Source organism: Podarcis muralis, chromosome 8 (assembly GCF_964188315.1).
Source record: "Podarcis muralis chromosome 8, rPodMur119.hap1.1, whole genome shotgun sequence".
Classification (NCBI taxonomy): Eukaryota; Metazoa; Chordata; class Lepidosauria; order Squamata; family Lacertidae; genus Podarcis; species Podarcis muralis.
The window spans coordinates 66,796,943-66,806,689 of record NC_135662.1 but is presented as its reverse complement, the minus strand read 5'-3'; positions in this window follow the sequence as shown (position 1 = coordinate 66,806,689).

Below are 9,747 nucleotides of genomic sequence, written 5' to 3'. Positions count from 1 at the left end.
GCATGTCAGAGTGCAAGTAGATAAATAGGTACCACTCCGGCGGGAAGGTAAACGGTGTTTCCGTCCGCTGCTGTGGTTCACCAGAAGCGACTTTGTCATGCTGGCCACATGACCTGGAAGCTGTCTGTGGACAAACGCCAGCTCCCTTGGCCTATAGAGCGAGATGAGCGCGCAACTCCAGAGTCGTCCACAACTGGGAGCCAGTGTGGTGTAGTGGTTCAGAGCAGTAGCCTCGTAATCTAGAGAACCGGGTTCGCGTCTCCGCTCCTCCACATGCAGCTGCTGGGTGACCTTGGGCTAGTCACACTTCTCTGAAGTCTCTCAGTCCCACTCACCTCACGGAGTGTTTGTTGTGGGGGAGGAAGGGAAAGGAGATTGTTAGTCGCTTGGAGACTCCTTAGGGTAGTGATAAAGCGGGATATCAAATCCAAACTCCTCCTCTTCCTCTTCTTCTTCTTCTTCTTCTTCTTCTTCTTCTTCTTCTTCTTAACGGTCAGGGGTCATTTTACCTAGGAGCACTCCCAAACAAACACGAAAGAGTGCAAATTAGCAATGATCACCAGGGGGAGCACTTTACACATAGAACATAAAGAACTGAGCCGTACCTTTGGCCTCAGCAAACAGGCGGCTAGAAATTTCAATGCACGATTTGCCTTTCAGCCCCTCAAATGAGGCTTGGCAAGCATGTATCGTGGCTCGCTAGTCTGAGGCATGTTGGGCTTCCTGTTGAGCTATCATTTAGGGCTAGTGGCAGGGCTTTTTTTCCATCAGGAACTTACCAGGACTCACTTCCAATGGCACCTATCAGGTGGGCGCCATTGCCATTCTAAGAGAACAAGGGAGGCGTTTGTGGTGAGTTCCTGAACCTCTTTTGCTAGAAAAACAGCACTGCTTAAGGCCAGTCTTCTACTGACATTTAAACTAGCATTTGGTGTATCACAAGTAACTGAGTAGGTAATGGTAAAGGTAAAGGGACCCCTGACCATTAGGTCCAGTCGTGACCGACTCTGGGGTTGCGGCGCTCATCTCGCTTTATTGGCTGAGGTAGCCGGCGTACAGCTTCTGGGTCATGTGGCCAGCATGACTAAGCCGCTTCTGGCAAATTAGAGCAGCGCACGGAAACGCCATTTACCTTCCCGCCGGAGCGGTACCTATTTATCTACTTGCACTTTGACGTGCTTTCAAACTGCTAGGTGGGCAGGAGCAGGGACCGAGCAACGGGAGCTCACCCCATCGAGGGGATTTGAACTGCCGACCTTCTGATTGGCAAGTCCTAGGCTCTGTGGTTTAACCCACAGCACCACTGAGTAGGGGTGCTTGCAAATGAACATTTTATGCTGTCTTACCCTGCCTCCCTGAATAAGCTCCCCCCACACTGGAGAAAGGAGGACAACTGAGTCCCCATGAGTAGACTGACTGAATCTGGAATCTGCCCCCCTTGCCACATTGAGAGGTTCTGATGTTTGGCTGAGTCAACCAAGGGCCTCAATTAATTTCCCACACGAGCAGCTTTTTGCTTGCTCAGGCCTCGCCCCCACGGAAAACAGAGCATCATTGCAGTGAGATAAGGGCTGGAAACCGAAGTTAGCACAAATGGTAATTGGAATAAGATGCATATTTTTAAGGCATTTTGAAACTGGCTGGATTAGCATCTTGTTTTAGCTGAAGGTGGAAATAAAAGCACGCTGAAGTGATAAGGTCATAAGATGATCTGTGATTCTTTCTTCTTTTTTACAGCATGTATTGGAAAATAATTGTTCCCGTTAAAATTAAGGACAATTTTTAGTATCAGGAAACACAGGGGTCTCGTTTTGCTGCCTGAGGTGAAATGGGAATGTGTGCATTGATTCAAGTACAAGCTGATACACCTCATTTGCCATTATTCCCTTTATCACTGGTGCTAAAAGTCTGCTACTGCACATCTTACAAGGGAGGAAAAGCAGAATAGCTCTTTTGCATCGCATGAGAACATTAGACCTGATCATCAAGCACGGTGAGAGACAGGCCCATAAGGAGGTATGGTTCAAGGGTCCTTGCTTTTCTATAGGAGAGAGAGCAGATTGGTTGCATGAAAAGAATTGACACCAAGTAAATTAGCTAAAATGTATAAATCTGAATCAGATTTCTGCTGGAAATACAAAGAAAAAGTAGGTACATTCTATCACATATGGTGGCCATGCAAAAAGGTTAAGACTTACTGGGAGATGATATATAATGAATTGGAAAAAAATGTTCTAAAACTCTTTTGTTAAAAGCACATAAGCTTTTCTTTTAGGTATAATAGATGAAGGTGTACTGGATACAGAATTACTAAGCTATTTTCTGCTTTGTTTTGAATTCTGAATCAATCCAGGGATATGTGTGAGAGGGAGATTTGCCCTTCACCTATTTTTAAAAAGAGAAGTTATTGCATTCTCCTGCATTAGATACAGCTGGAAAATGTGCTGCGCTACCTGAGCTCCTTTGAAATCTGTGTAATCAAAGGAGGAATTGCAGCATCACCATCAGTTGCGTGTGGCCATGGGTTACTTAACATACATTCATAAGCATCATTATCATGGACTAATTTGATCCTGATACTGTCTGCAACTGCTTGAACATTAAGTACCGTATGTCTAAACTGACTCTTAGATGCAGTCTTTATTACCTATTATAATGATCTTGTTTTCAATGAGAGGTGACTTATCTGGTTATTTTACCAGCTGAAAATGTCTGAAGTATGCATTTATTTTTTAAAAAGGATTGCAGGGCAATGACATTTTCCTAGCATTCATTTCCCTTGCTTTATTAAGTTCTTTTTATTAAAGCTTGAAAAATATATATACAGAAATCAACATCAAATATCAAGCATATTTTTACATGACAAGTAAACGAAAGAAAAGACTCCCAATTCTCCAACTATCAGCTTAAAAAAACTTATACAAAACTCTTACTTCATAATAACATCCAAATCTTCTACTTTCCTTAAACCAACCTTTTGTTCAGTCTTCAAAGCCAGATATCAGAAGCTCATTTTCCTTTTTGTGCAAATAGTCCATAAGGGGTTTCCAGTCATTAATAAATGTCAATAATGATCTTTCTCTAATTAAGCATGTCAATTTTGCCATCTCAACCAAATCCATTAATTTAAATAACCATTCTTCCACAGTAGGTAATAATAAGTCCCTCCATCTTTGTGCATATAAAAGTCTTACTGCTATGATCATATATTGCACTAATCTTCCAAATTTCCCCCCAGTTATATATCATATGTTCCAGCAGGAAGAGCTCTGGTTTCAGCTGAGCAAAGACCTTCAAAATCTTCTGCATCAATGTATGTATTTGTATCCAACATGTTTTAGCTTTTCTGCATGCCCACCTAGCATGATAAAATGTCCCTTTGTGTTCTTGATGCTTCCAACAAACATTTGGAACATTTTTACACATTCTAAATAATTTCTCGGGAGTTAGGTACCAACGATACATCATTTTGTAAAAAAAATCACTTTTAAATCAATGTGTGCTTTAACCCTTTCGCCCACTTTTGTTCCCTGCTATTCCATCTGCCTGGTATTCATTCTAAGGTGACAGATACTGTGGTCCTGCCAAAATCCACCCAGCTGCATTTAACGCAGTGGAGCTTGGTTCTAAGTCCAGGTGCATGGCAACAGGCTGCAAATATCAGTGGAACAGCAGAGAAAATAGCTAACCTGAACTCTCATTCAGTTACAGGGACCCACTGTCAGGGTCCTGTGGCTGGCAGGGCCCCGCAGGACTGGGGTCTTCCTGAGTTTGGCCTGGAAGGGCAAGGCACGGCCGCATAGGTGAGGCTTGACAGAAGACTCATAGCACCTGGTGGCCAGGGCTGGGAGGGGTATATAAGACCAGCATTTCCCTCTGGCTCTTTGCCACAGCAACACGCTACCCACCTAGCTGTCCTTCAGCTTCCTGACTCCTGGTATCCTGAATCTTAGATCCTTGGCTTCCTGACTCCTGGTTTCCTGACCCATAGACTCTTGGCTTCCTGACCCCTGGACTGCTGATTCCTGCTTCCCGACCTCTACTCCGGTCCTGATGTACCAAGCCGGGACTAAAACTGCCTGTAACCGGGACCAGGACACCTACTAGAGCAGGGGTCAGCAAACTTTTTCAGCAGGGGGCGGTCCACTGTCCCTCAGACCTTGTGGGGAGCTAGACTATATATATATATATATATATATATATATATATATATATATTGGGGGGGGGGGGATGAACGAATTCCTATGCCCCACAAATAACCCAGAGATGCATTTTAAATGAAAGGACACATTCTACTCATGTAAAAACACGCTGATTCCTGGACTGGCCAGATTTAGAAGGCCTTAGTTTGCCTACCCATTCACTAGGGTGGCTTATGCTACCAGGTCAACTTCTTGCAAGTGGACTGGGACCAGGATACTATCCAGGAGTCAATATTCTTGATGGCTGGATCCTCACACTATGCCACACCAAGCTTGGTGCACCAAGAGGTTTGTGGCCTTGTTAAGCCTCCATAAGCCTCTGCATTGTTTAGTACTTCTGCACTAACTCCCAAGCTACACATGGGTGCACAAGTACAGGGTCCCCATCTCAGCAGGGGACCCAGAATGGTGCCCCCATCATGAGTGCAGGGGGGGGGAACGGGCTCCCTTGTCTGCGTATGGTGTGGTTAGATGGTTTGCAGTGCTGCCTCTGGGGAGCCAATGAGCAGACCCATTGGGTTATGGGGGTGGGACCTTCAGGGGTTGTTAGGAGAGATATATCCCCCTCCCTCCCACAATTCCTCCTCACTAAAGAGTTTCATAGTGTCACAAATCAATTCCGCCAGATGTTTCTGTGGAGTTATGTGGAGTCATCTCAGGGAATTAGACATAAGCCTTCTGATATTTTACATTCTCAGTCTTTGAGGAACTTCCACCAAAGGACCCCTTATGACGTTGTATTATGATTATTTTTAATTAGTCATCTGGAAATTTTCTTGTTGATTTTTTTGGGGGGTTGGGGAGGGAAATAAAGCAAGATCGACGTTTCAAGGTGATGTGCAGACATGACTCAGGAGTTGCGAAGAATCAGATGAGGGTAGTGACTGGATTTAAAGCTCCCGAAAGCACAGCCTGGTTTAATCCCCACAGGGAAGACATTTCTATAAACACACTTCTTGCTCCATTTTAGTGATACGTGCCAACAAGGCAGGCACTGAAGAGACGGATGCTCTGCTAATCTCCATTAATGATAGCTTAGGGATCATGAAGCAATTAGCTTTCATTAACTTTCAGGGTTACTCGGAGTCACCCAAAGTGTCAATCTCATACTGGCAATGGATAACTTTTCCAGATGTAGAACACCCAGTGCTACAGAATCATTGCTCTGTCTTCTAAGCTAGAAGTGGAATTGATTGGGCTTTTTGCACAGCCTGGGATGTTAACACTTTTCCAGAGTGCACTGCTGGCTTATTTTTACTTGCTGCTGCTGCTGTTATTTTCACACAATTACATGAAGAAGAGTTTGGATTTGATATCCCGCTTTACCACTACCCGAAGGAGTCTCAAAGCAGCTAACATTCTCCTTTTCCTTCCTCCCCCACAACAAACACTCTGTGAGGTGAGTGGGGCTGAGAGACTTCAAGGAAGTGTGACTAGCCCAAGGTCACCCAGCAGCTGCATGTGGAGGAGCGGAGACGCAAACCAGGTTCACCAGATTACGAGTTCACCGCTCTTAACCACTACACCACACTGCTGCTTATTCAACTTAAGACCCCCAAGTGCTTTACAAAAGGCATTCTGAAACTTTCATTAAAATACTGATAAAAGTAAGCGTTAAAAGCAAGCTACACAAATGTGTACATAAAAACTTAATGTAAAACTTAGCAAATTTTAAAACAAGTATATTAACTAAAATCACATGTTAAAATTGTATGCTGAAATCACATGCCTGGGTAATGCGATTTTTGCTTTGATTTTTAGCTTAGCTGGAGCTGAAAACAATACTATGACAGTGCCTGGGAACTTTGGGGCATGATGCACCACTGTGGGCAAACGGACAATTTGTCCTTATCCTCCCCCTCCCCTTCAAGGGACTAATAAAAAAAAGTGTGATGCTTGGGAGACAACTGCCACCTTTTCATCTGCAGTAGTCAAGCAAACACACACATGCTCTTGGAAAAAGAGTGCAGTGGAGAAGCTATGACAAGATGGGTTGGCGGCTGATCTTTCTTCCAACACCCCTAATGAAATGAAGCGAATCAGCAGCCGCATACATGGGCAGTCGTATTATGTAACCATTAGGTCAAGCCTTCTAATTCATTTTGTTGTCTTTCGTCTTGTCTACATTGTGAATTAGATGGCAATTCTGTCTGGGTAAGCCACCTACAAAGCTGGGAAGAAGGTTGCTGTTGCTTACGTTCCATGGAGACAGAATGGATCCCTGTCCCGCGGTCAGGGTGCTGCCAGATTTTCTTTGGTCCTTTAATTCCCCTCCTGGTCACCAGAGGTTCAGGGGGAAGCAACTAAGAGGGAAAGAATGTTGATGTTGTGCAAAGTGTGGGGTTGCAACCTCTTACGCTGCAGGAAGATCAAAGCAGACAGACTTGTGCTCCTTGTGAATCTGCAAATATGCCATCCAGTTGCACACATGTAATTTTCTGGATGCGATTGCATTTTGAAGTTTGAGATTCAAATAGTTCTAAGACAGGGCTCAAAGTCTAGCTGTGCATTGACTGCATTTATTTGCATTCTCTTGCTAATATTACAAAGTTGTGGGGTTGTTGTTTTTTTGCCTTTTGTACAGTCAAGGGCATTGGATAACTTTTAAAAATAAGCTTCGTAAAAAAAAAAGTCTGTGGACCAAATGGAAGGTGAAACTTGAGTGTAGTTGCTAAGAAATGAATATAGGAACATAAGAAGAGCTTGCTGGATCAGGCCAATGGGCCATCTAGTCCAGCATCCTGTTCTCACAGGATACGAGCCCAAGAGCACTGTCTCCTCCTGTGGATTCCAGCAGGTGGCGTGCAGAAGCAGGATTGGCTGCAACTGTGAAGGCAGAGAGTAGCCATCCTGGCTAATAATAATAATAATAATAATTTTTTTATTTATACCCCTCCTTCCCCGGCTATAGCTGGGCTCAGGACGGCTAACACCAGTAAAATTACAGTAAAAACATAATAAGAAAAATAAAATAAAATACAGGTTAAAATGCAATTTAAAATGCAGCCTCATTTTAATAGTAGCCCATAGATCAAAACCATAAGGGGAGGGAAACATAAGGGTCAGACTGAGTCCAAACCAAAGGCCAGGCGGAACAGCTCTGTCTTGCAGGCCCTGCGGAAAGATGTCAAGTGGAGGAAGAGGGGGAGGAGTGTGGACTAGCCTTTCACTCCCCTTAAGGAGTCTCAAAGCGGCTAACATTCTCCTTTCCCTTCCTCCCCCACAACAAACATTCTGTGAGGTGAGTGAGGCTGAGAGACTTCAGAGAAGTGTGACTGGCCCAAGGTCACCCAGCAGCTGCATGTGGAGGAGTGGGGAATCGAACCCAGGTTACAGGTCCGCCACTCTTAACCACTGCACCACGGAGAGATTCCTCAGGCCTGACACCTGCACTTACACAAAAGGTACCCACTGATGGCATGTTCTGTTTCTTTGGGTGCCATTTATCGGCTCTATTTATCCAGAAGCCAGCACTCTTCCGGGTGACATTGCTACACTGTCCCCCACCCTGGTCCAACCTGCCCAATGGAGTAGCAATGAGAGTCAGTCCCCATGTCAATAATCCAGCTCCAGGCATTTACACATGGGTTGGGGGGTGGGAATCATTGCTAGTACAAGAAACTGTCCAGCTTGGGTCTAAAAGCTTTGTTCAAAGCAACCTTTGACCCACTGCTGCTCTGCAGCGCCACATCAGATGAGGAAATCAGATTCTCACCTTGCATATTCTAGACTGCCCAGTGAGTGAGACACAGGAAGTGAGAGGAGTCAATGGCACACATAAGAAATACAGTTTAAGAATTTTATGCCTATTGCACATACACTCGTTACATGAATATGCAAAATGCATACGCTGAGGTCTATGAATACATAGCACGCATTGTTTCCATGTATGTATGCACATACATAAAAATGAAGCAGGAAAAATGGTTTCAGCTCCACCCTCTCTCAGACTTTCTGCTCCCATTTCTAACTGATGGGTTTTGAAATAAACGAGTCGTTCATTTTCTCTGGACATAGTGTCAAGTGTCTGGAACCCACGGGCAGCTGCAGCTGGCACTATCCTACCAGCATTGACATCTGCACCATTCTTGGATCCAGCCTGCCCTGTCACCACCATTCTTGAGTTTGGGATTACCTAGTGCCAGAGGTGATCGTTTTAAATTAGGGTAGCCATGTAGGTTGTCAAAGGGTTGAGATCTGTTTGAGATCTGCCCAGTCCGAATCTAGTTGAAAAATAAGGAAGGATAAAAAGTGGGACTGTGCAACAGATTTGGCCAACTCCTGAAATGGTTTGAGTCAGTTTGTGGGGGATTCAAGCTTGGGATGAATTCAGGGAAGGTACCCCTGTAAGACAGCGTCTTAAAAAGCAGAGACATCACCTTGCCAACAAAGGTCCGTGTAGTTAAAGCTATGGTTTCCCCAGTAGTGATGTAAGGAAGTGAGAGCTGGACCATAAAGAAGGCTGATCGCCGAAGAATTGATGCTTTTGAATTATGGTGCTGGAGGAGACTCTTGAGAGTCCCATGGACTACAAGAAGATCAAAGCAATCCATTCTGAAGGAAATCAGCCCTGAGTGCTCACTGGAAGGACAGATCCTGAAGCTGAGGCTCCAATACTCTGCCACCTCATGAGAAGAGAAGACTCCCTGGAAAAGACCCTGATGTTGGGAAAGATGGAGGGCACAAGGAGAAGGGGACGACAGAGGATGAGATGGTTGGACAGTGTTCTCAAAGCTACCAACATGAGTTTGACCAAACTGTGGGAGGCAGTGGAAGACAGGAGTGCCTGGCGTGCTCTGGTCCATGGGGTCACGAAGAGTCGGACACGACTAAACAACTAAACAACAACAACCCCTGTATTTCCCTGAGTCGGACCACACAGATCTGCCGAGATCCAGGGAATTCAGGGGTCAGAGTGTTAGGTGCAAAGAGTGCAAGGATCCGTTTTGCCAACAAGATCCCTAAAGGCAAGGTGAAGCAGACCCCAGCAAGACTGAATCCTCCTGCTCTCAATTGGGATGTGTGTGAAGAAGACCCTGCGTCTCTTTCCTCTGCCCCCTGCTGACTATATCTATAATTAGGATTTAAAATCGAACTGTAGACCCATCTCCACAAACTCATTCTGGGCTGAATCTAGGTTGGGTGTTAGCCATTTCAGCCTGGATCAAATCATGTGGTGGTCTGTGTGCTGCCCTAAAAGGGAGACCAGGAACCTTGAAATTGCCCACCAACATTTAGCAGAACCTGGTCAGCAGATTGGTCAAGCATGGAAGTCACCTGATGTCATCCCCACCATGGTGCGATGCAGTGTATTACAATATAAATTATAGCAATGGTCTCCTAATTTTATACCTGTACATATAAATTACTACATGCAAACATTATGCAGATTGGTGTACTTTTTCAACCTCTTTTCGACTCCTCTCCCCATCCCTCCACTGCCTTGGAGCAAAGTTATGTTGGGACGTTGTGGGCAATTAAAATGGTGGTGTTGTGGTCATAGCTACCCATGACAAATCAGAGCACTGCTGCTATCTTCTCCTGC